The sequence below is a fragment of the Euprymna scolopes genome, chromosome 23 (genome assembly GCF_053919585.1).
Source record: "Euprymna scolopes isolate OS-2025 chromosome 23, ASM5391958v1, whole genome shotgun sequence".
In the NCBI taxonomy this organism is placed as follows: Eukaryota; Metazoa; Mollusca; class Cephalopoda; order Sepiida; family Sepiolidae; genus Euprymna; species Euprymna scolopes.
This window is the reverse complement of record NC_136504.1, coordinates 71,887,564-71,914,442: the sequence shown is the minus strand read 5'-3', so window position 1 is coordinate 71,914,442 and position 26,879 is coordinate 71,887,564. Positions and strand designations below refer to the sequence as shown.

The 26,879-nt window shown below is 34.5% G+C and overlaps 1 long non-coding RNA gene across 2 annotated transcripts in view; it reads right to left on the bottom strand.

The window, feature by feature from the left end:
• LOC145245993 (uncharacterized) overlaps nt 1-23,466 on the bottom strand; it is a 79,228-nt gene extending 55,762 nt beyond the window's left edge. Inside the window, exon 1 of one of the 2 annotated variants that reach the window (XR_013863061.1) lies at nt 23,287-23,466. This is a non-coding gene — a long non-coding RNA (uncharacterized LOC145245993). Of the gene's footprint in view, nt 1-21,372; nt 21,527-23,286 lie in introns of those variants that run through there. The other variant, XR_013863062.1, reaches the window with a different exon arrangement.
• Between the last annotated feature and the right edge of the window lie 3,413 nt (nt 23,467-26,879).

Here is a 26,879-nt window from a genome sequence, read left to right as displayed (position 1 = left end):
ATGATGTGGGTTTCAACTCAAACACGCCCTGATATAGCTTTTGATGTGTGTAAAATGAGCAACACTGGAAAGCATCCCAAAGTAAAAGCCTTATTTGAGGCGAATAAAGCCTTATCAAAATTGAAATCCAAGAAGGGTTCTATAACATTTCCAAAATTGGGAAAGCCCTCAGATTTACACATTTTGTGTTATACTGATGCCTCTTATGCCAGTCTGGAAGATGGATCTTCACAGGGTGGTTTTGTTGTCTTTATTGGAGGAAGTACTGACAAAATGGCCCCCATGTGTTGGGCGTCAAAGAAATTGGACAGAGTGACAAAAAGCCCATTGGCCTCAGAGACTCTTGCTCTGAATGAGGGAGCTGATGCTGGTGTTTTGACTGCGGTTATGATACAAGAGGTATTTCAGTTATCTAAATTGCCAGACGTTCTCTGCAAGACAGATAATGCATCACTTGTGGAGACATTGAATTCCAACAATCTGGTAAGCGATCGACGATTGAGAATAGATGTAGCAAGGCTGAAGGAAATGAAGAGTAGAGGAGAGATACAGATAGAATGGATCAACGGTTGTGATCAGGTCTTTGATTGTTTGACCAAGGCAGGAGCTTCGTCTGAGCTTCTAAGGGACTTGTTAAATCAGAAATAAATTATTCACTTGAGGACAGCAGCAATGTTAATGTAGACATTGGTTACCTCCCTTGCTTCAGTTACATGGTTACCTCCCTTGCTTGTGGTGATATAAATAGGAGTCGGCCATCTTGGTTTAGTCAGTTCGTTCGTACAGTTTAGACAGACTACAAGTCTCTCAACAAGTGTTGTGAAAAATGCTATAAAAATGAAGGATTTTTCAGCATTTTCCTACATGATTTTTAAAATTAAATGCTCAATTTTCTGTTCAAGATGGGAATCTAATTTTTGGTATATGTTCTTATCACATCAAATTCCAACTATCATCACCAGTGCCATGTTGATTTTCTGAAAAAAGTTGCAAATCGACCTGCCCTAACGTGACACCAGTGCTTCTACCATTATTGACTCTTTGAATGATGGATATAGAAAGCCTGAGCCAATTTTGGAAAAATTATGAGGAAGCGTTTCTAAGAGAAAAAATATTTTGCAAGCAGAAGGTCTGGCCTGCCTCATTTTGTTTGTTTTATTTACAAAAATATTTCTTAAAAAAAATTCGTAGAAATGCTTTATGCAAACAAACATTTGAACTTTGCTGCTTAAAAAAATCTGTTTTCCATTTTACGTTGACTTATCTTGCTTTTGGTTGCAATTATTTATCTTTTTTTATTTGCACTTGTTCATTATGTTTATAGTAATAAATATTCAAAATTCCTTTGAATATTTTCTTTAATTCTTTGAATTTAAACAAAAATAAAAAAAATTTACTTTTAGCTTAACTTTATATTTCACCATTTCGTTTTTTAGTAATAAATGCTTCTCTACATTAAATACCAACCTTGTGTCTAACTCTGTCCTCGTGGGGAGGCAAGTAAATAGGAAGCAATATGATGGCTGAAAAACGTTTTTCAACCCCAATAAAAGCATTACAATACATTTAAACCCTGAAGAATTTCCACCATGCGCCCTTGTTGTTCTAAGTTAACTAGCCACTATTTGTGTTTCAAACTTTAAAAAAAAAAGAAAAAAAGAAAAAAAAAAGAAAAAAAAAAACGGTTTAAAATAGTAAAAATACTAAAGCTTTTTTCGTTTTGTAAGGGAGGTTTCAGGTGCCCCTATTATCCCAAAGAACCAGCTATGTAAACACTTTGCAATATTTTTCAATAATTATTTAAAAAAAGAAAAAAAAAAAAAAAATCCTTTACAATCAATTTTTATTTAAAATTAAGAAATTAATATTAATATTTTGTTTATATATGTTTACATTTTGTTTTTAAGTAAAATTAAGAAATTAATTTTAAAAATATTATTTGTATCCATCTTCATTTCATTCAAAAGGGTTACTTTTCAGTAGCTTCACCGGTTGTTAACCTAAATTTTCCGAATGTCAGAATGAGGCTTGTCTGCTGGACCTACTTATCTTTGCTTCACCGTCTTTTTTTTTTAGTTAAGAATAATAATGTGAAAAAAATGTAAATAAATCAATTAAAACATAAAAAAAAACTTTTAAAAAAAAAAAAGTAACTTAGCTTGCCTTTGGTAACATTTGTATTTATTTTATTGTTTCACTCATTTTTTTTTTTTTTCTTACTAGGCTGTACAGTCGACTCGCTAATTGGGTTATTCCGTGTCAAATCATCCAGGGCTTGATACCAATATCTATAGATTTGGCTATAGTTTGCACTGCAGATAGATAATATAGGAACTAAGAAATCCTGAAAATTTGAGCACATAACTCCAAGCAGTTCCCAATTTAGAACATTTTTTGTTTTGACGTTAGTCACATAATGTGACGCCCAGGCAACAATTTTGTGATGTCATTTCTTTGAATATTTTCTGATTGAAAGATCGCATGGCTCTAAAAATTCACACAGGTAAATTTTTTGACCCAAGGAATCCAAAAATGGCAATTAGATTTTCTCAAAAATGAAGCCTTATAGAGATATTAAGGGTTTGAGGATTTTTTCACATGTGCTCCAAAATCGAATAAAAAAAGGGTGTGGATGGCATAGTAACGCATTACTTTTTTCATATATTTTTGTTTAAACAATAAATTGTCTTTGGCCCAAAAATGGTTAAAAGTTCTTGTTTCATTCACTCACAGTTTCTATTGAAAATCGGTTATATTTTTGATGATAATGAAAAATATCCCCCTCCTCCCCATTGGATGTGATAATCAATTTAGACATGTGTTAAACTTATGTCACACCTTAATTTTGGAATAAATTTTGGAGTAAGCCAGATGCTAAAAGTAAACAGGCTGAATTCCATAAGATATTTACAATAAAAGTAGTTCTAACAAAGGCTTTCTCCATATATTTATCTCGCATATTTAATTGTGTCTCCACCAAAAATGGTTAAAAGTTCTTGTTTTGTTCACTCACATTGTCTGTTGAAAGTAAAGACTTTTGAAAAAGTTTTGAGACATTCAAAAACTATGTACACTCATTTTCTGCCTTTTTGACTCCTCTCCTTGTTCCTTTTCCTTATACAAAACATGGAAATTTTGATAAGGACTGTTTGTTTTAGCTAGGCCCCTCTTTGAGTGAACGTACTATTTCATACACAAAAACAAATTGAACTATTCTGAGAAGCAACCAGTTTTGATCTGTATGGGTTCAGGGGAGTGATCATTTGTGTCAAATTCCATAAATTTTATCTTCAAACTGGCGTCCATTAAAAAAGTTGAATATAAAGATAAAACAGTTGCAGTGAAATGGTCTTCAGGAAATAGTGGATTTCACAACCAAAGTCAGCATTCAACATTTACATGCTGCTGTTCTTTATGCCACTGAGATGCAGAAATGCTTTTTTCATAATCTTGGTCAGTTATTGTGTATGTCCTTCCAATACATGTTGGGGATACAACACAAAGAATTTTCTTCATGTATCATCAATCTGCGGCCAACTAAATGTCTTGTGTGGTCCATAGGGATGCATGAACTTGACAGTTGCATCACCTTCCTCTGCATTTATTTCATTCACGATACCAACCCACCAGAAGGAATTATAAACATAGGTCACATATTGGATTAGTGTGATGTCAGAAACATAAAGAATTGATGGCAAATTAGTCATGAATATCAATATATAGTTCATACACACTGGACAACTTATGGCCAATTTGTGATGTTGACAATGGTACAAAAAAGTGACTAGCTCTGGTTGCTGGCACTGGAAAACCTTACTTGAAGCGACTCTCTCCTTCTCCATGGTTTCTTTACTGATCGCAAAGAAACAGATGGCAGACATCTGGCAGATAGCAAGCATGGCTTTATAATCAAAGATTTGATTATTAAGAGAGCATTGGAGTGACCACTTAACCACATTGTGTTTTACTGAACCATCAATTTCATCATAAGGGGATTTTCCATGACTGGTGGTGAAGAAAACCCACTCACCTTCAATACCAAAGTCCTCCTTATGCAAACATAAATTGATGAAATTCTTAAGTTTTTATATTGAGCCTTGCAGCCATCATTTGTTCACATGCGATAAGGTTTGGATTAAGTGAACAGTCAGTGTCTGAGTTTGATACACGAATGCAGTGTCATGAGTTTTGTCATTGGAAATAAAACATAATGAAATGTGCTTTAGCTGCTGATCAGAATCTCAGTAGTAAATCACCACTGAGTGCAAGGTGCAATATTCCTTGCTCCAATGATAACTTTGAATTTTGTCTTGTATTAAAAATTGAAAGTTTTCTGCAAAATCTCCCAGACTTCCTCATTGGAATAAAGATTCTATTTCTTTTGATTCAAGTATCTGGCTTGGCATTTTGTTAGATATGAGTGTCTAGCAAGATTATCAAAAGTGTCAATCAACAAATCTTTATATTCTGCATACGTTAATGTTGCATGACCAGTTGTGTCCCATTGACTAAAATGAAACTCGTCATCAGTGTACATATCATACAGCTCCTCATCCAAAATTTCTGCAATGCTTCTCTACCAGTGCGATTTTCACAGCGATGCATCATACACTCTTTATTAGAAGAATCACAAACTAACTTTGAAATCAAATCTTTGTGATGTTCCACTTCATGGCATCAACAAGAAGTTTGACATTCTGATGTACGTCACAAAACAAAATGTGTACCTGTAGATCCAGCTAAAACACACCACTTACAACATCCAGTTGTTCGTGCAAATTACACACTATCAAGCGAACACCTTTTGCTAAACTAACAAAATTTTTTTTTGCATTTTGTATTTGGTGGCCGTATTCATCATTCTCATACATTTGTATTATCGTGTCGACTGTCTCCGGGAAAAATTGAGTTGGGTTTGACAAAATACTATTTGTCAGTTCTCTGGCAGTTTGAACATACTCAGACACCTTGAAGAATTTGGAGTTGTACTCATGAGACCAGAATTCAGGAGTAAGTGTCATGATTTGGATTTGATTAGGAGTTGAAGCGCTCTTTAACTTCTCTTTCATCAGATAATGTAATCGATCCAGTTCTGCTGTTTTTTCTTTGATGTCTATTTCACTGGGCATTAATTCTGCACAGTCAGTTCACCAACGCCAACTTTATCATGATAGACATGTCACTTTTGAATGTTTCAACAGTTTGTTCTAACTTCCTTTTGATGCTATGAACACGGCTATGAGAAGCAACACTGTGCAGAACTACAGGGAAAACATCCATGGATACCAGTCTCGCATTCAAGGTTTTTCGTGAAGTTTTCACAGAACTCTACTGGTTTGTAGTCTGGATTCATTATGTTATCAAGACTCATATTTCTTTGTGCACTGACAACAAAGAAAGTGACCTGGTGTTACATTATACCCTCTTGCCTCCAGATCTTTTGCCATCTGCAAAGATACTGGTCGTTTACCTTTGACTTTTTATGTTGTAAAAATCCACCACAACACTTCTTTGTGGTCTTTGCTCCATCACAAACAATATTTTGGAAATATTGTTTGTGGTGGAAACAAATGGTTGATAATTCACCTTTATTTTCCTTCAGTACAACTCTCTACAAAAATGTCTCAACAATTCTTTGCTCCAAGTCTGATAGATTCTCAAGTTCCTTGGACCGATTACAGTCAAACTTGTGACACTCAAATTTAAAAATGTGTGTATAAACCCCCAAAACACAAGAAACTGAAACAATTTTGCATTCTTAACCTTCTTAGATTACATATCAACAAAAATTAGTAGTGCTGTGCATTTTTTTTGCTGTGCAGTGACTTCAAGAAGTATGGTCAAGTCAAGAAATCTTGTGATTTTAAGAAAAATGCTGATTTTCGGAAAAACGTTTTTTTTGTCAAGTTTTGCTACTATAATCAACATTTTTATATTTTCAGATAGATTTCAGATAGTTTTAAGTATCCCTTCATGAAAAGCAATAAAATTTTGTATTTTGATCATTTTAGGTCACTTTTATTATTTTGGAATTTCTGAAAAATTTGATAGGAGTTACTCTCAAGGACACCCTTGGAGAAAAATTATTTTGTAAATTTGATTTTTTGACACTTTCTGATAGGTTAGAAATATTCAGGAAGCTATATAGAAAATCAGAGCAAAAAAAAAAATCACGTTTTCAGGAAAATATAAACAAAAGTTTAAAAAGTTGGGTTAAAATGACTGCCCATAGTCTTTTGAGGGTTAACAAGTTTCTTAAGACGTTTCTTAATCAAAATTCTTGGCTTGAGATAGTACTAGAAGTTCCTGAAGATTTTTACCATCCTATTACTAGTTTCTTATAAAAAAAAAAAAAAAAAAAAAGAAGCATACTTTTATCCGGCTTGGTGTTTCCAACCCTCATCAACTAATCTTGAAAATGGCTAGGTCATTGAAATTGTTACCAGAACTTAACTGTTTTAGTATCTGGCTTACTTCCAAATTTATTCCAAAATTAAGGTGTGACATAAGTCTGACACGGATGTCTAAATTGATCATCACATCCAATAAAGAGAGAGAATATTTTTCATTATCATCAAAACTATGCCAGACTTTCAACAGAAACTGTGAGTGAACGAAATGAAAATTTTTAACCATTTTTGGTCTAGAGACAATTTATTGCGTCTAAAAAAAAAAAAAATATATATATATATATATATATATATATATATATGAAAAAATTAATGCGTTACTATGCCATCTACACTCTTTTTTTTATTCTATTTTGGAGCACATGTGAAAAAATCCTCAAACCCTTAATATCTCTATAAGGCTTCATTTTTGAGAAAATCTGATGCACTTTTAGACTTACTCGTGTGAATTTTTAGAGCCATACGATCTTTCAATCAGAAAATATTCAAAGAAATGACATCACAAAATTGTCGTCCAGGTGTCACTATGTGACTAGTTCTAAAACAAAAAATGCTCTAAATTGGGAACCGCTTGGAGTTATGTGCTCAAATTTTCAGGATTTCTTAGTTCCTATATTGTCTATCTGCAGTGCAAACTACAGCCAGATCTGGAGATATAGGTTTTAAAATTCCATATTTCTGGATAAATTGACATGGAATGACCCAATTTCGTTTGGCTAAAATTTGCTTTCCTTTCCATTTTTTACATCCATTTGTGGCTATCATCTTGCGTATGACTTTAGTCAAGATTGCCTGAAGAAGGGATTAAAAAAGGTCAGAAAAACTTTGTAAAATAAGTGAAAAAAAAACTAAAATATTTATCTAGGTATTTTTTCTGCCAATTTTGACAAACTTTAGGCGGTGATTGGAGTTATCTCCCCTGGCGCCCCCTTCCTCATCCACAAACTAGGCAAAATGATTGCAACAAGATCGATCTCATTAACATTTGATGTTCATCTGTAAAAAAAATATATACTTGATCAAATTAAGTGATTTTTTTTTTATAAAAACTTTATTCCATAACACATACGTAAAATATAATTTTTTTTTCAATATTTTTATTTTTTGGTGTCTTGATTAAACTAAACAAGTACCGAATTTTCAAATTAAATTAAATTTTTACAGTATCTTTTGGAGTATTTAGCAGAGAAACCAACAAATGAAAACAAAGGTAAAAAATTCAAATTTTCAACAAATAAATGTCATCACAGTTATCACAAGCTAAGTTACTCTTCTACCTACTGGTATAAGTTTTGTGTATTTTAGCAATTTTTTTTTTTTTAGCTTTTATTCGGTTCAAAAAACAAATAGTGACGAGTTGGTGTAATGTTGCTACATAGGAAAAATAAGGCATTAAAATGAGAAAAATAAGGCATTAAAATGAGAAAAATAAGGCATTAAAATGAGAAAAATAAGGCATTAAAAATGTTTCTGATCTCAAACATTATTACATTTTGAGTAAAAAGTAAATCTATTTAACCCATCGAATCAATTTTGATTTTCTGATTCCAAGGTCAAGGCTGCTTATTGGCTGCTTGGCAACAGGACTGCTATGTCGATTTCTTATTCATTGAATGTTTACACACTTTAACCATGAATTTTTCAAGTTTTGATGGGTAAAATAAATTAACTTTTTACACAAAATGTAATAATGCTTAAGAAACATTTTTGATACCTTATTTTTCTTATATCACCTGCAAATCCTATATAGCAATATTAACTGAGTTTGTAAGTCAAAGTAATAACCACATGGCTGACAAGAATATGCCTCGTAGGTTCTCCTGGTCCTTTTTTCATCTGTTAAAATTTTAATCACATGATTAGCGACAATAAAATAAACAGTTCATTCCAATGCCACTTGTTATGGATTTAGCTGAATACGATATTAAAAATCACTTTCTTAGTACTTATGCACTTATCTTATCGGGTTGGCGGGTGTTCGTAACTATTCTGTACTTTAGGCACCTCCGCAGCAATGTCATCATTTTGTGTGTTTACTATTTTCTGTGTCAATTTCTATGGATGGACATTGGCGCTATAATGGCTAATGGAAGTAACGTTTTTTTGCTATTGCATTTTCATATTTACATGGTTAAAAAATCTTTTCTTTTTTTTTTACAAACTACACAGACAATAATAAAATTAATTTTAACAGACAATAATAAAATTAATTTTAACGTCTTTTGTAGACACTTATGTATATAAAGATAATGTTGCTTAAAGGCCTTTATACTTTTTTGGAAAAAGCGCAAAAAAATAAAGTTCATTCCCTAAAATCAAAACTTTTTTTAGGCCGATTTTGGAATATCAATTTTTATTATATCAAGACTTATATATTCTATTATATGAATATATTGTTTTAATATTGGAAACCTATTAGTCAAAAAATTGTTAAAACTACATATCGCGGAATATTGGAATTTAATATCATTTAAAGTTTTTTAAAAATAATTATTTTTTAGAATTGTTTTTTTTTGTTGTAAAAAAAAAAAAAAAAAAAAAAAATTATCAAGAAAAAGCGTTTATTTTTTTTAACATAATATTGATTTCATGTCTAATTTTATTTACAACTTTAAGGTAAGTAAGATAAATGAGATTTTATATATACATAAAAATAACTATTTTTTTATTATTTGATCTTTTCAGCTTTAAGAAAAATGTTGAAATTTTTATGGACTTACATTTATTTAGTTATTTTTTATTCCACTTTTGCCCCAAACAAGGCACAGTTGCTATTTTAATGTAGGAGGATACTATCAGGGACACAAGTTGCAGGGATACATGTAAGGAGTTGAGCAGCAAAATGTCTGTTCACATTACTCTTGAACTTCTGCATGTCAGTACAGTTGAGAAAGCAGAATCCCGGAAGGGAGTTCCAAAGTCTAGCAGCTCTGGGGAAGAAACTATTGGAGTAGAAGGCTTTCTTACATCTAGGGATCTCTATTGTGTAGGGGTGAGATTTTGCTGCTTGTCAGGTTTGTTGGGGGTATTTATGTTGAAGGTGTACAAGGGCTTGTAGTTCGGAGCATTCACCACTAAAATACTTAGGCAGAGGGATGCAACATTTCGTCGATTAGACAGAGGTTGAAGCCTAGATGACAGTTTAGAATCTATCAGGTTGGCTACTCTCTTTTGAACCCTGTCCAGAAGTGAGAGACAAGTAGCAGATGCACCAGCTCAAATGTGACAACAGTACTCCATACATGGGCGAATGGTGGCCTTAAAAAGGTACAGGATACTTTCAGGTGTAAGTAGCTTTCTAGCTCGATAGAGAAAGCCCACCTTCCTTGCAGCGGTTCTGGCAATGCCTTCAATGTATCTGTTCCAACTCGTGTTCCCTGTGAATGTTAGGCCGAGGAGTTTAAAAGAAGTACTTTCAGGTAATGTATCTTTAGCCATTGCTATTGGCCGTTGAGAAGGTTTCTTGTAATTATTGAAGTAAACAAGTTTAGTCTTGGCAGCATTGAATGTGATCATCCATTTATGTCCTCATTCCACTACAGATTGGAGGTCTTCCGCTAATGTCTCTGCCATTTTCTTAGATCAGAACAACTAAAAAAATGTTTCCTCTAATATATTTAACGAAACCTACTTTTATTATGTAAGTTTATTTAATAATGAATAAATATCGAAAATTATAGGAAAAATATGATTACTATTTGATTTTTACTAGATTTTTAAAACATTGGTATGGTTATGGCTTCAAAAACGTCACTACATAGGAACGTTGTTTTAAAGCGTCGATAATGTAAACATGATTTTTATCTCGCATTTTCTTTATTTTTGTATACTGTAAAAAAATATTTTTTAAATATGAGCAATTCATTTGAAGCTTCTTTTTTTAAATGGTAAAAAAAGTTAGAATGATAATTTTTGTGTCGTGGAACAAGAGTGAAAATAAGAATAATCAAGTCGAGGTTCGGTTAAGGAACAAGTGTATTAACAATAATGTACAAAGATAGGGAAGCGTGTATATCTGCTGGGCACACGGCTAGCAGTTGAAGTGCAGTCGCATCTCTCTCACCGGTGTTGGAATTACTAACGCTATTTATAGTGCTAATCGGTGTAAATTCCTCTGTTCAAGGAAGGCCGAATTTCTTTGCTTGTCCATTACTTCTTGGGTGGTATGGCGGCATGGTTATATGCTCGATTAGATGATCCTCGCAAAAATGTTTAAATTCAGTAGACGGAAATTGCGTTCCACTGTCTGTAACAATGCAGTCTACTACTCCAAACCTAGTGAATAGTTCATACAGGAAGTTGATAGTTACTTCGGATGTGGGATTCTTACATTTTAATACTTCCGGCCATTTAGATAGGCTGTCTACAACAATGAGATAGTAGAACCCATCTAGCGGTCCTGCAAAATCTAAATGAATCCTAGACCAAGGTCGGTCCGGTTTTGCCCACGATCCGAATTGAGTCGGAGGAGCTTTCATAGCTAATGCACATCTTCTACACTCTCTGATTTTTCCTTCTACATCCTTATCTATGTTTGGCCAATAAACGAAAGAGTGCATAAGGCTTTTCATTCTTGATATACCTGGATGTCCTACATGGAATTCCTTGAGCATTCTTTTCTGTAATGTCGCAAGAATTAAGACCCTACCACTATTTAACAGGACATTATCGCAAATTGAATAAATTTCTTCATCCAGTTCGTTATTGTTGATCCTTTCTTTCGTGCGTATAGTAAATTTGTCCACCTCTGCCTTACTCTTAATCTCATCACCCATTACTGGAAGTTCTCTTATTGTGTCACATAACATATTTTTTACTTCAACTTCCGCTTGAATGGCTGCTATTACCATATCCTCTAATGGTAATGTCTGCTTAGGTATTAACCTCGATAACCCGTCTGCATGTCCAAATGTTTTAGATGGTACATACTCCATTTGAAAATTGTAATTCAGAAGTATGGTACCCCATCTTTGGAGTCTATTCGCCATATGTTGTGGTAGTCCCTTTTTTGATCTGAAAATCGTTAATAATGGTTTGTGGTCTGTTTGTAACAGAAATTGCCTACCGTGCAGGAAAAGATGAAATTTCTTTGCCGCAAACATAATGCTTAGCGCCTCTTTTTCAATTTGTGAGTAGTTTTTTTCGGCTGGCAAAAGTGATCGGGATGAATGTGCAATGATTTTCACTTTTCCATCCATTTTGTGTAAAAGGCATGCTCCTATGCCATAGGAGCTGGCATCACTTGCAACTATAATTTCATGCTTGGGATTATAATGTGCCAGAAACAAGTCAGACATTAAAGTCTCTTTAATTTCCCGAAATGCTTCTTCGCACTCTTGCGTCCAGACCCATTTTGGTCTTTCCTTAACAGTTCATTTAAAAGCAACCTTAGTTTATGCATATTTGGCACAAATACATTGTAGTAATTTGCCAAACCTAAGAAACTTCCAGGCGTACAGAAGCTTTGTTCGTGGAATCTACGTTTTGATTTAGGCACAGATAAGAGTGGGGAAAATTATTGACGGTGGTTTCAGCTAGTCGGGTGTTTTTTGAAAAAGATTGACGAGGGGGGACCAGAGAATGGAGCTCAGACGAGCACTTGCCATGGAAATAACAATAGAACAAAGACAGGCTCGCTACGTCTCTTCTGTGGGAAAGAGATTGCGGGGAAAAGAAAAGGGCATCCCCCAACAAGCCACGAAGTCTATTTTGTACTCTATCAAGGCAGGATAGGCTGTTTTTAGCAGCTCCTGCCCAGATGTGGCAGCAGTACTCCATCTTTGGATGTACTTGGCTCTTATATAGATAGAGAAGTGAGATATCTTCTGGAGCGGTAGAAGGATCCCACCATTTTCCCCAGCGACCTTGGCAACAGACTTAATGTATGTGTTCCATTTAAGAACAGGAGTAAAGGTCAAACCCAGAAGCTTATCAAAACATGGGGCCTCCCCTAGACGAGAGCCATCCATTTCAATTGATGCCAGATGGGGATCAGAGTGTTTATGATGTAGACATAGGAGCTTGGTCTTAGATGCATTAAAGGTAACCAGCCACCTCTTTCCCCACTGTACTAGATCAGAGGAGAGAGAATCAGAGAGAACATCATCATTTACGGCCTTTGATGTGTTGCCATAGATGGTCGTGTCATCAGCATAGATGTCAACGAAGGATTTTAGTATGTGTTTTGGGAGATCATTGATGTAGATCAGGAAGAGAGTTGGGCCCAGTATGGACCCCTGAGGGACACCAGCATTAATACTGTGGGCTTCTGATTTCTGCCCATCAAACATTACTCTTATGAGCCTATCAGAGAGAAACAATTTAATGATCGAGAAAACATTTCTAGTTATACCGTAGCTGGAAATCTTGTGTAGTAGGCCTTTATGGCAAACCTTGTCGAGAGCAATTGCCCTAGAAATGAAGCCTTTGTTGAGAGATTCACTAATCCTATGAGATATAACCGTTAGCACATCTGCTGTAGATCTAGCAGAACGGAAACCATATTGTATGTCGCTAAGAAGGTTATTTCTGCTGAGGTGGTTGACTACTTCTCTATTTATTGTGGATTTCAGCAACTTACTCATGACACACAGGAGACTTATTGGTCTGTACTGAGAGGGGGATGACTTATCACCTGAATTCTTAAATACAGGGCATACTGATGAGGTTTTTCAGGGTGTTGGGAAGCACTTCTCCTTAAGGCAACGCTTAAACAGTTTGGTAAGTATGGGGGCAAGTTCTGGTTGTAATTTTTTTTAACACTATAATTGGAATACTGTCTTGATTAGCTTGGTGACCAGTAAAATAACATTTGTTTAACATTTTTTTTATTTGCACGCGTTTTTACATAGCAAAAATAAAATCTATCGCTTTAAATATCCAATGAATTCGTATGGGAAACTTTTTTTTTTTTTACCCTCTTTGCCTTTTGCAAAAAATGACTTGACTCTTTACATGTTTGCTAAACACAAATGACGTATGCGAATAATTATTTTTCACGGTCTGTCTCTTTTTCTCTTGACAAAGTAAAGCGTGTTTTTTTATTTTTCAAATCCCAGATGTTATTGAAATAACAATAAGCTTACACGGTATTTGCTAGTTCGTGTTGGACATTTAACTTTGCAAAAAAAAATTCTTACTGTAGGAAAAATGACTTCTGGTGAAGAAAAAAATTAACCCTTTTCCCTTACTAAAACACAGGTTAAGTGTGTTCAATTATTAAATAATTGACAACATTCGCGTTTTTCGCTGTAGATTTTGGTAGCAAGTTTTTTCCCGTCGCCAAATTACTATTGTAGTAATTAATTTGCTGTTAATCCTTGCGTATCCAAATATCTGTTGAAATGACAAAGGTGTTCTGCCGTAAAGATTTTACAAATCTTTATTTCAATCACTTTTGGTGATTCTCTGCAGTGATGGTCGTTTCGATTACTTATCGCCAATCTGTTGTGTCGTGGAACAATAGTGAAAATAAGAACAATCAAGTCGAGATTCGGTTAAGGAACAAGTGTATTAACAATAATGTACAAAGATAGGAAAGCGTGTATATCTGCTGAGCACTCGGCGAGCAGTGGAAGTGCAGTCGCATCTCTCTCACAGGTGATGGAATTACTAGTGCTATTTTATAGTGCTAATCAGTGTAAATTCCTCTGTTCAAGAAAGGCCAGTATAACAATAATATTAAATTACAGTAACATTGTGTTACATATGGGGGGGGGTCAAACTGTGGCGTGCGTTGGAAGTACCTACTGTACTTTCATCTAACAATTTAATAAACAAAAAAGATATTGTATAACTTGAAAATACTATTTTAAATAACACTTTTTACTTACTATTTAAACACCACTTTATTTTACATATATATATATGCATATATATATATTATTTATTTATTTATTTATTTAAATGTAGTTGCAGTGCGCACTATGTTGGGCGAACATCGCAAAGATTAGATTTCTGTTTGAAACAACATGTACCAGCAAAGATTTGTTATGTAAATTTTTCCCCCTTGGATGTTCTGAATAATACGTATGGTTCTGCGATTTGCGATCACCTTATAAATAACCATGCATGTGCCACAAATTTCAGTGCTGACATGTTTACGATCTTGAGTAAGTCGCTTCGCCCTTTTATTTCAAAATTCTAGAGACTATTTTTATTAAGTCTTTGAGACCTTCTCTTTGTGAGCAAAAAGAAAATCTTTTAGAACTTAATTTAGTCTATGTAATTCCCCCCCCCCCGTTTATTTTTTGCTTCTCCCCCTCGCCATATTCATGACCTTTTTTTATTCTTTTTTATCACAATTTCCTCGATTTAGCTCTGTTGAGCGAGGAACGAAACCTGGTTAGCTAACCTTTATTTTCATTTTTTAAAATCATTATGTTGATTGGTCTGTATTTAGCCATTATTAAATTCTGTACTCCCCCGAAAATTTTTCAAATATTTTAAGACCATGTACGCACCTGATTTAATCAATAGATTAATTGCATTAATAAAAATTAAAAGTAAAATCAGGACTGCCCAGACAAATCAGACCTTAAATTCGTGCTTGAGTTTGTCCTGCTTTTATTTTATTTAAAATAAAGCGAGTTAGAGTTACATCCTGGACAAAAAATTGAAAGTGATTTTATCTCCAATTTTTTGTCCAAGCTTTCTTGTAAGCTGGCACATTTAAACAAAAAATATCACAAAATGTGGAGAGATTTGGTTGGCAGTTTGTCATTTTTCGACAAAATTAGGTTTTCTAAATATGTTGCAATAATTCACGAACCTAGCCTTTCTAGGTTATCGTTAAAAAAAAAAAAAATCAAAAGAATTTGCAACATTTGATCTTCAAATAAATATGGCTGTCTGACGAACCCTGGTGTTACTCAGAACGTCCTAAATCTCTCTTCCGCGCAGTTGTTCGAGCTTGAATTTAATATTCTTTCGCATGGCTTGGACTCTTCTACCCCCAAAGCGTGAAGAGATATATGCTGAATTTGAAGTTTTTTTTGCTCAATTAGAAAGACTTTCTCCTGTTTCCGACTCTATGGTGTTGGATTGTGTAGTGGACTTTTGGTCAGCGTTCAAGTTGTGGATAACTTGACCAAGACTAAAGTTACCTCTCATGAAAGAGGAGAACTATTTATGGCACAATGGGAGATTCCATTGTGCACACATGGGCCAGTCTATTCTTTGGATTGTGATTGGCTGAATCACCTGATTGGATATGCTTGTACATAAATACAAGCCCTCAGTCCAGCTCAATCTGGTGTCTGTCTTGTGCATAAGCTGGACCCTTGGTAAGTGTTGCTGCTATTATTATTATTATTATTATTATTGTTGTTGTGTGTTATTGACTACTACAGTTCTTTTGATTATTCTACATATGGTCAGTGATATTAAGGTGAAACTTAATGACGCCGCACGTTCTTATGCTGGCACGCCTATTTCGTTTTCTGAAGCAAAATAGCGAAGTGAACATTATCGTATAATCAAAGCACTTTGCCATAATAAATCTTTAGTCATCACAAAACCCGACAAAGGCTCTGGCGTTGTCATTATGGATCACCAGGATTATGTCAATAAAATGATGACTATCCTGGAGGACACCTCTAAATTTGTTAAATTAGGTCTGGTAGATACTCATGATTCTACTATCTCTATCGAGACCAAGTTCCAAAAACAACTTGTCAAATGGGTCAAAAGTGGTGTTCTTCCCACTTTCATTTCTAATTCGACCTACTGGTTCTATTTGCCCCCGTTTGTATGGTTTGCCTAAGACCCATAAAAAGGGGGTACCATTGAGACCTATATTATCTATGACAGGTTCTTGTCAACAAAAGTTAGCAAAATAGTTGACAAGTATTTTAGAACCCGTTTTGGAACGTTATAGTTCATTTTGCATTAAAGACTCTTTTAGCTTTGCTAACTTTATGCAAAATTATACTCATTCAGACAAATTTATGTGTTCGTTTGATATTTCTAGTCTTTTTACTTGTATCCCATTGTTAGAGACTATTTATTTGTGTTGACGCCTTATATCAGAGTAAACTTTCAACTCCCCCAATTTCCGCAAATATTTTTGTAGAATTGATGAAATTCGCCACCATGTTGGTAGAATTCAGTTTTAACGATATTATGTACAGACAGACAGATGGTTTGGCCATGGGTTCCCCATTGGGACCAGCATTATGGGTTTTCATGAACAGGATCTATTGTCTGGTTTGCATAAAGCAGACATTTATTTTCGTTATGTTGATGACACTTTTTGTTTATTTGACAACGAATGCGGATGCTTTTTTTTGTGCCCCTCAATAATGTTCATCCAGCCCTTAAGTTTACGGTAGATAAGGAAATGAATTCTACTCTTCCGTTTTCGGATGTTCTTGTGTCCAAGACATCATGTTTTCTTACTTCTGTTTAATGTAAACCAACCTTTACCGGTCTCTATACGTATTGAGACTCTTTTTGCCCTACAAATCAAAAATACAATTTAATTAAGACTTTAGCACATAGGGCCTTGATGAATTGTTCTAAAGTTAATATGGATGATGAGCTTAGATTTATTACCAAGACCCTTTGTAATAATGGTTACCCCTTAGATATTGTTGAAACTACTATTAATAAGAAAGTTTCCAATTTTTATAAGGAAATCATAGTTAATAGATTCCTGTTTACCTACGTCTACCTTGGCTAGGTAATATCAGCGACCCATTTGCTAAGCAAATTTCTTTGTCTGTGCAACAGTGTTATTTTGCATCGAATCCACATGTTGTTTTTTCAACTAGACCTATGTTGCCGTCCATTTGCAAAGATGTTCTCCCCGCACCATAATAATTCTACTATTTATTTATTTAAATGTAGTTGCAATGCGGACTATGTTGGGTGAACATCGCAAAGATTAGATTTCCGTTTGAAACAAAATGTACCAGCAAAGATTTGTTATGCAAATTTTTCCCCCTTGGATGTTCTGAATAATACGTATGGTTCTGCGATTTGTGACCACGAATTTCAGTGCTGACATGTTTACGATCTTGAGTAAGTCGCACTTGCCCTTTCATTTCAAAATTCTAAAGACTATTTTTATTAAGTCTTTGAAACCTTCTCTTTGCAAGCAAAAAGAAAATCTTTTAGGACTAAATTTAGTCTATGTAATTTTTCCCCCAGTTTATTTTTCGTTTTTTTTTTTTTCTCCTCCCCCACCATATTCATGACGTTTTTTTTTTCTTTTTAATCGTAATTTCCTCGATTTAGCTCTGTTGAGCAAGGAACGAAACCTGGTTAGCTAACCTTTATTTTCATTTTTCATTTTGGAGGAGGTTGACAATCCTGCCACTTTTCAAAAATCGCTAAAAAAACATGGCGGACGACCTACACGCATGACACTGAAAGTAATTAACGTTCCCTCTGACACGTGACCGGAAGTTAGGTGCATGTGTGTATTTGTTTTGATTTTACATACGTGAATGAATAGGTGTATCAGAATTTTTGTAGGAATTTTTTACACCCCTAACACGAAACTCTGAATAAAATATAAAAATCTCGTAATTTCTGTTAAAAGTGGGTTATTTATTTTCTTTATGGATTATACTTCCAAAATAAACTATTAAAGTTGTTTTAAAAGTAATAGAAATATTTTTTATTTTTTTTAAAAAACAGTAATGAATTTTCCGAACTCAATATTTTTCAATTTTTAAACTTTAAAAATCTATCAAAATTTTTCTATTGACTCTATTTTTACGATATTTTCAGGGTCAATGTTAAATTTTATGTTCTTTCCAATAAACCGAATATAATATTTTAGACAAACGTTTTTTTTAAATTCACGCCTCTCCCCCATTTTCAAGTTTCTATTAAAAAGTAAATAATTAATTTACTCAAAAATTGAAGAGAAAAGTTCAATAAATAATATATTCAAATTTAAAACAAACAAAAAAGTAGTGTTTTTTTAGACTTTTAACTGTAAAGTTTGAAGATTAAAACCTTTTTTTTTTTAAACCACGTTATTTGTTTTTTCTTTTTAATGGAACCTTGGTCCTTGCTCCTTTAATTGAAAAAAACAAATTAGGACTTGAATTATATTTTTCGAGGAGTTATAAGCTTGGAAAGACAAGGGGTCGAATAATTCACGCCCCCTATTTTGAAATGTCTATTAAAAAATAAATAATTTATGTACCAAAGTCTTATATCACAAATTGAAGAGAAAAGGTCAATAAATAATATATTCAAATTTAAAACAAAACAAAAAAAAAGAACTGTTTTTTAGAAATTTACCTGTAAAGTCCGAAGTTTAAAACCTTTTAAAAAAAAAAAAACTTTTTTTTTTTTTTTAAATGAAACCTTGGTTCTTGCTCCTTTAATTGAAAAAAAAAAAATTAGGGCTTCTTGAATTACATTTTTCGAGGAGTTATAAGCTTAGAAATATGGGGTGGAATTATTCACTATTTTCACGAAATTTCTGACACACCTAGTGAATGAATGAACGAATTGTTACTAAAACATTTTTAATGGTCTTTTCTTAAATATGACAAATTAGAACAAAAACATAACGTTCCGCTACTTATGTAGTTTTGGCACGAGTGTACTAACCATTCTTTCACCTACCAATTTAATAAAAAATATTTTGTTTCTTTGGGTTTTCTTTTTTTAAGTTCGTATTTCTCGCGTTGGCGAAATTGCACTAATACCAACCATTCTTTCACCTAACAATTTAATGAAATATATATATACATATTTTTTTTTTTTTTTTTTTTAAGTTCGTATTTCTCGCGTTAGCTAAACATCAGTGATGTTTAACATCACTAGTACCAAATGTCTTTTTGGTGTTAGAAATTTCAGAATGCAAGGGCGATAACCGCGTGATTTACAATCACGCGATTAATTTGACCAATGGTATTGCGTTGATTCAGTTGCTGCGGAGGATGCAGAAGTGGCGGGAATTTTGTGTTTCAAAAAACAGATTTCATCAGGACGTCGGAGAAGACGGACGCACGTAATCTCGCTCCGTGCTTATTGAACTAAGGCATGGTTCTAAAACAAGATTCAACTCGGCGCCGAATAAAACGGACGCACATAATCTCGCTCCGTGCCTATTGAACTAAGGCATGGTTCTAAAACAAGATTTCAAGATGACGTCGTGCCAAGCAGACGCGTGTAATCTCGATCTATGCCTAATGAACTAAGACATGGTTCTACCCCATTTATTTCTCCGCTCATTTAAATGCGGACATTACCCGGAGGCTAAATGTTCTACGGATTAACTACTTCATCATCCCTGCCCGCAAGAGGGCATATTATTTTATGATCATCGATCGCAAAGTGCGTTGATCGTATCGACAGTCTGGAAGGATTTCGCGAACCCTCAACCAATTCTACGAGCGGCCGAGTCTACCAGCATCTTCACAAGAAGAAAACTACCTACGCCTTTCAAGGCATGAACTACAACTACCATCACCTTTCTAGGCAAGAACTACCCGCCATTTGGCAGAAGCTAAAGAGAGCACTCTTTTGCAATATGGACTCCTTTTTTACCCTTTTGTAAATAAAATTATTCTTGGATTTAAGGTGAGCCTTTGTTGCTTTTCTGTGTCTCATTCTGCCATAGGCAAAAACGGGTAAGATAATTTCTTACATTGGTTAAGAATAAAAGTATGGTGAGGTGAAAAATTGTTAGATGGAAAAAACAAAACTTTGGTACTAGTGCAGTTTCGCCCACACGAGAAATACGAATTAAAAAACATTTTTTTCATTAAATTGTTAGGTGAAAGAATGGTTAGTACTAGTGCAGTTCACCAACGCCAGAAATACGAACTTAACAAATATATATATATATATATATATATATATATATATATATATATATATATATATATATATGTGTGTGTGTTATTAGAGTTATTATTGTTATTAAATGTTTTTGTTCTAATTTGTCATAAGAAAGAAACATTAAAAATGTTTTGGTAACAATTCGTTTATTCATTCAGTGAATGAATCAAAATCAAAACAAATACAGATATGCCCCTAACTTCCGGTCACGTGTCAGAGGGAGCGTTAATTATTTTCGGTGTCCGTGTAGGTCGTCCGCCATGTTTTTTTAGTGACTTTTAAAAAGTGGCAGGATTGTCAACCTCCGCCTCATATATATATATATATATATATATATATATATATATATATATATATATATGGGTGGGGTGGGGTGGGGGTGTACTGTACCACTTGTTATGGAGTCAGTACGGTACTGGTCGCGATTTGAGTTCCCTGCCGAACACCATAAAAAAACACTGACTTCTCCCTACGCATGAGCAAAGGACATTTATGAATATTGACATAAATGAAATTACACATTTATTAATCATAATTTTATCGACATTTTAAAAATTACTAAACATTTATTAATAAAAAAAAATGGTAAAACTATACAAACACCGTGACAGCGAATTAACCCTAACCCTAACACTAACCCTAACGCTGTCACGGTGTTTGTATAATAATACCAAAAAAATGGGTGCTAGTGCACTTTTCGTGCTATATATATATATATATATATATATATATATATATATATATATATATAGAAAATGCTATTAAAAAAAAGTCGATAAATTATTACTAATAAATGTGTAGTAATTTCATTTATTTCAATATTCATAAACAGTAAAACTTATAAAAAAAGTCGATAAAAATTCATGATCGTTTAGTTACTATGGCAACTAAAACATGTCCTTTGCTCATGCGTAGGGAGAAGTCAGTGTTTTTTTATGGTGTTCGGCAGGGAACTCAAATCGCGACCAATACCGAAAATACATAATGTTGGAAAAAAAAGTCATATAACTAAGAGTAGCTAACCTGAAGTGAGGTTGCGAAAAAAATACAATCTTCTTCGCGACCTTCTTCTCAGGTCTTGTAACCACAGTAACATTAAAAAAAAATAATGAGTGACTCTTCACAAAGGCGGAAGGTTTTTATAACAATTTACCTTACTCTATTAGTACAAATAACCACAAGGCTATTGTTCTTCTTGATTGTTGGAAGACCATCCTTACCTCCGGCAGCTACACTCAGGTAATTACAAAACACCCGCCAGCCCGGTAAGTTAAGTGTATAAGTACCAAAGTGATTTTGGTGCTTCTACACTTTATTGCCGAAATTGGAGACGCCATTTTATTTCACGCACCTGCTCTCCAAATCCAGGGGAGACTATGGCCGAAGCAAAGCAATAAGCATGAAATAAATAAAAAATTAAACTGGAGAACGATTGAAGTTAAAACAAAAAATAAATAAAGAAAAAAAAAAACACTTCCCCGTTAAAAAAACAAAACAAAAACAATAATTTAATTTAATTTGTTGTTGACTTTTCAAAGTTGCTTTAATTAAAAAAAAAAATTTGTTAAAAAAAAAAAATTTTTTTATAAATGTTGCTTTCATTACAAAATTGGGGTTTGTATTACTATTACTGTACACATACATTCGAAAAAGTTGTCAAAAAACAAATACATAACAAATAAATGTTACCAAAAGCAAGATAAGTTACTTTTCTACCAAACTGGATATATTTTTCGTGTTTTTATTCAATGTAACATGGTTATTCAGCTCGAAAAGCATACATTGTTTACCGATGTATTGGAAAATTCAAAATGGCGCCCGACTCTCTCTTTAACACAGTAAGTTCGGGAAAAGGTGTTATAAATAACTAGACAAAATACTATTAAAAAACCACCGAATATATGTCAACCTATGTCACGGTAATATATATTGAGCGAGTTTCTAACAGTATTTTGTCTAGTTTTATCTTTATAGCACCTTTTCCCAAACTTACCATGTTAAAGAGAGAGTCGGGCGCCATTTTGATTTTTCCAATACATCGGTAAACACAGTATGTTTTTCGAGCTGAATAAACATGTTACATTAAATAAAAACACTGAAAACATATGCAGTTAGGTAGAAAAGTAACTTATCTTGCCTTTGATAACATTTATTTGTTATATATTTGTTTTTTGACAACTTTTTCGAATCTGTGTACAGTAATACAAACCCCATTTTCTGTTTTTAATAATAATAAAAAAATGTTCCATGAAAAAGTTCCCCGTTCTCATTAATTAAATCGAAACATTTCCAATTAAACAATTTCAGATATATGTTCTCTTTCACTTTACTTACTTTTTTCATAGTTCTTTCCGGAAGTTTAATTTTTTTGTTATTTATTTCATGCTTCGGACATAGTTTAATATGTTCTCCCCTAAATTTGGAGAGTAGGTGCGTGAAATAAAATGGCGTCTCCAATTTCGGCAATAAAGTGTAGAAAGCACCGTGATTTTTAATATCGTAAGAGGCACTTGAATGAATGGGTTTTTACTTTTTTTTTTCTCGCTACACACGTGATTAAAATTTTAGCAGACGAAAAATTAGGAGACAAAAAAACCAAGAGAAGCAGGCCGAGTATCATTAACGGCTCAAAATTGGTTCCACCTAATGTGTCACCGTGGAGACATTTATTGGGTAAATTTCTGTCAAAATTTTGTATTGTTTTCATGATTTAAGGGATTATCGAGACTTCCCAGTTAAACGACAGTATGTCAGCCATGCCATTACTGGTGTTTCGAATTAAATAGACGCTTTAAAATATGTTAAACTCCACAAAACTAGATAAGTAGAATAGTTATTTAGCTTTCCTTTGGTAACATTTATTTGAATTTTTAACCACCTTTTTTTGTTTTTTGGCTTCCCTCCTAAATTCCCAATACGTTTCTAAATAATAATATTATTCCAGCCAGCACGGTCTGTATTCATCATACGCAACCAAAAAATGGAAAGCCAAAAATCGTAAAAATCATTTCTTAAAAAAAATGAAGAAAAAATATTTTAAGTTGTTCAAGCAATTTGTGATATTTACCAGTATTCAATGTGAACATTGAGCCCCGTGGAAGATCCACATGTACCACTTTCAACAGACATAATTTAAAACAAAAACGAAAAACGGTTATTATCTCAGTAAAATAATATCCACACTACTGGATTCGTGCAAATAGTACTAACGATGAAATTAGCGCCCTCTTTGGTTTGTGACAGGAATTAAATGCTCACAAAGGCAGATAACTCAACTAAACATGACTACAATAATGATACGTCGAGTCAGGAAATGTAATGACATATCCGATTACAAAAAATATATATAAAGGAATGACAAATGCTATTACAAAATATTAAATTAAGCGATACTTTGTAGCAGTCAGCATTCGTGTAAAAATGAGTAAAAGTGCACAATATGGCCGTCGTAAAATAAACAGAAAAAAGCCTGAGTTCCAAGCAAGATCTGTCAAGTAGTCAAACTGTCAATAGTAAATGAAAATTTTTTACAAAAAGCATGAGAAAACTTTATAAAATTGCATTGAAAAAGAGAAAAATAAGGAACACGATTTATACTGAAACTGAACTTATTTAATATTAATCAAAAAAAGAAAAGAAAACAAGAATTAATTCAAAAAGAAAAAGTTGTGTGTTGGTTTTGCAAAACAACATTCTGTAAATAAACATTTCGTTGTTTCATGTGTTTTTAAATTCTAAAATTCGTTTATTAGTTACTTAAATATTGCATTAAAAAAGAAAAGAATACGATTTGATTTTATATATATATGTATATATATATATATACTAGCATTTCAGCCCGGCGTTGCCCGGGTGTTTAGAAGTGTATGTTGAGCAAAAAAAAAAAAAAAAAAAAAGTGGTAGTAGAAAGGCAGGCTCGAACCTGTACCGTGAAGGGGGGGGGGGAAACGTGATGTCTTTGCTGTTATGACCACCGTCAAACCGGGATTGACGTAGGTTTTAATTAAGGTTAGATATTCGAAAATATCGGCGAAAAAAGCGACTCCTCCCTGTAGAAAAGTGCCCCGTTGAAGTTGAAGATACTTTTGCACCGATTTTCCAAGCTAAAACCCAAATATAAAGTTTTGCATGAATTCAAATACCTTATATATGAAGTTTCATGTCTGTAGATCAAAAATTCTAGGAGGAGTTTGGTAGGCAAAATTTGTTAAACAAAAATATATACGTATACATAAATATATATGGAAACAATTTTGTGTTTACTATAAACTTTTTACGCAAATATTATGCAAGTATAAATCATGTAGAATATCTGCATGAATATAATTACACGTAATAGTTAACTAAAGAGGATCATCCCATTAGAAAACCAAAGCAACTAATAGGGAATTAATTAAAGTGAATGTTTAAAAGAATATGCAAATTAGGTAGATGCAAATTAGCTAGTGAATGCAATTCCACAACCCATATATAACAATATTGTATTTTCTTTGTAAATAAATAGAAAAAATTTATTTTAGTCCAAACCCGTTCCAATGGTATATTTCTTGAAGGTCACCGAACATCCCCTTGTCCCCCCCCCTTTTATTTTGTCCGTAGTTGTGCCCATCCCCTCTTAAGAAGTGCTCACTTGTTTTCGGCTTATACCAGAAAACAGGAAGCATTTCAAATTAAATAGGTAAGGGAAGGTCCTCGCTAACACATTCATCGCTTAACGTTTTATTTGGTTCAGTTATTTTTCATTACTGTTATGTTTCTTTATTTTGTGTTTACTATAAACTTATAGTTTTAAAGCTCTCATCACCCCGCCCATCACCCGCATATATCATACGCATCACAACTCCATCCTTCATATATCATACGCATCACCTTCATTGTTTCATTGTAAGTGAAATCATTATTAAAAAAAAAAAAAGAAAAAAAAAAAAAGCTTGTAAATATTGTTCATGTCATCTGGGGCTTTTAAGTAGATCCAACCCCTAGAGTGAATGCGGTATTTTGGTGACTGCAACTAGTTATAGGGAATAGACAAAGTGGACGACCCCCGAACCTCATTTCCCCCACACCCTTTTTGGCCAGATGCCACATTTAAAAAGAATCATTTACATATTTTATATAATTTTCATTCAAATATTTTGTAAAGTCTGTAATTTTTCTTTCTGAATAATATTAAAATAAATAGAAAAGACCGGACTCCTGTCTTTTCTGTTTAGAACTTTGGCTGTCCCCAACATCCAAAGACCAGTTTAAAGCTTTGTTCTATTGCTTGTTTTCGCCTCCTGTTGAGGCCACTAACTGTTTTTCCTTTTCAATCTTTTTCAGGTTGTCTCTCTTCCAAGGCTCGACTTAAGCAGCTGGCTGGTCTGCGTCTGAGGTGGTTGGAGTCAAATCCAATAGAATCCTCAGCCAGGCCAAATTGGCGGGTCTGAGCCGGGGAGAAGACGCAGAGGGGGAGGGTAGCTGGTCCGGGCTCCAGTGCAGAAATGCCTAGCCTGGAGTCCAGTTCCCAGAGGGGGCTTTGGCCCAATCTGGGGGCGGGATCAGGCCCTGAGAAAGTCCCATCACCAACAACACCACGCGGTCCAGGCTCCGCTCCTTTGCCTAGCCTGGGTTCTGGTGGCTATGTCCACGGCCACTGGTTCAGGCCCAGTTGACCTGGTGCTGGCCCCCGCACCGTATCTGTAGAGGAGTTTATTGCACTAGGTGGCGGCGGCTTCTGGACTATTAATGACACTGCTGTCCCCGGCAGTGGTAGGTTTAGGTCAGCTGGGAGAGGTGATCTGGCTCGGTGGAATTGACAGAGGAGAAGGGTTTTAACTGTTAGCCCTCTCGCGCAGAGGAAGACTGAACTCCTAGGGTCGGGAATGAAACCATCCACCTCTGCCGATTTCTCCACTTTGAGAACCACCGACCCGGATCAGATGTCTAAGAACGCAGTGCCAGACGACCAGGAAGGGGCCATTAACATGCTCTCGTTTCTGGACTCCCAGCTGAACATGACATCTGGCCAGGATCTGCAACGATTCTGCCGAGGCAGAGAACACCACCCTCGCTGAAATCGCCGATGCCAGCAACACTGATGCCCTTGGCAGCAGAGAAGGTGTGGGGACCCCAGTTCCAACTTACTCCCAAAGATTACCGTCAGTTATTTAACCCAAAATATAAGGAGTATACTGACGGTAACATTATCAAACCCCTGCCAGGAGTTGTGGAAAGACTATCCACAAGGATAATATCCTTGGTTACCACAGATTGAAAAAAGAAAAGTCTGGCAGGGGTTTCTAAGGACATCATGGCGGAGATGCTGGGGGATCTCCAAATACTTGCGACGTACATTTGTCGTCGCAGCTACGCCATGTGGGACCTGCTGCTGCCGACCGTCGATGACGTGGTCAAACTGTCCAAGTGCGACCTGAAGTGGAAGCATCTGCGCTTCAAGCCGGTATAGCAGGAGTCAAACGACTGTTTATATTTTAGGTGTCCCCTGGTTCCTTGACTCTGTGCAAATAGGTGCAATAATGAGCCAATATGGGGACGTCGAAGCTGTCCTCCCAGCCCGTGGCTCCCGTAGCCTTATGGTAAGGGACTACTTAGTCAGAATGCGTTATGACCGGGAGTGTTTCGAGAAAATCCCGGCCCTGCTCAGAATTGACGTTTGGA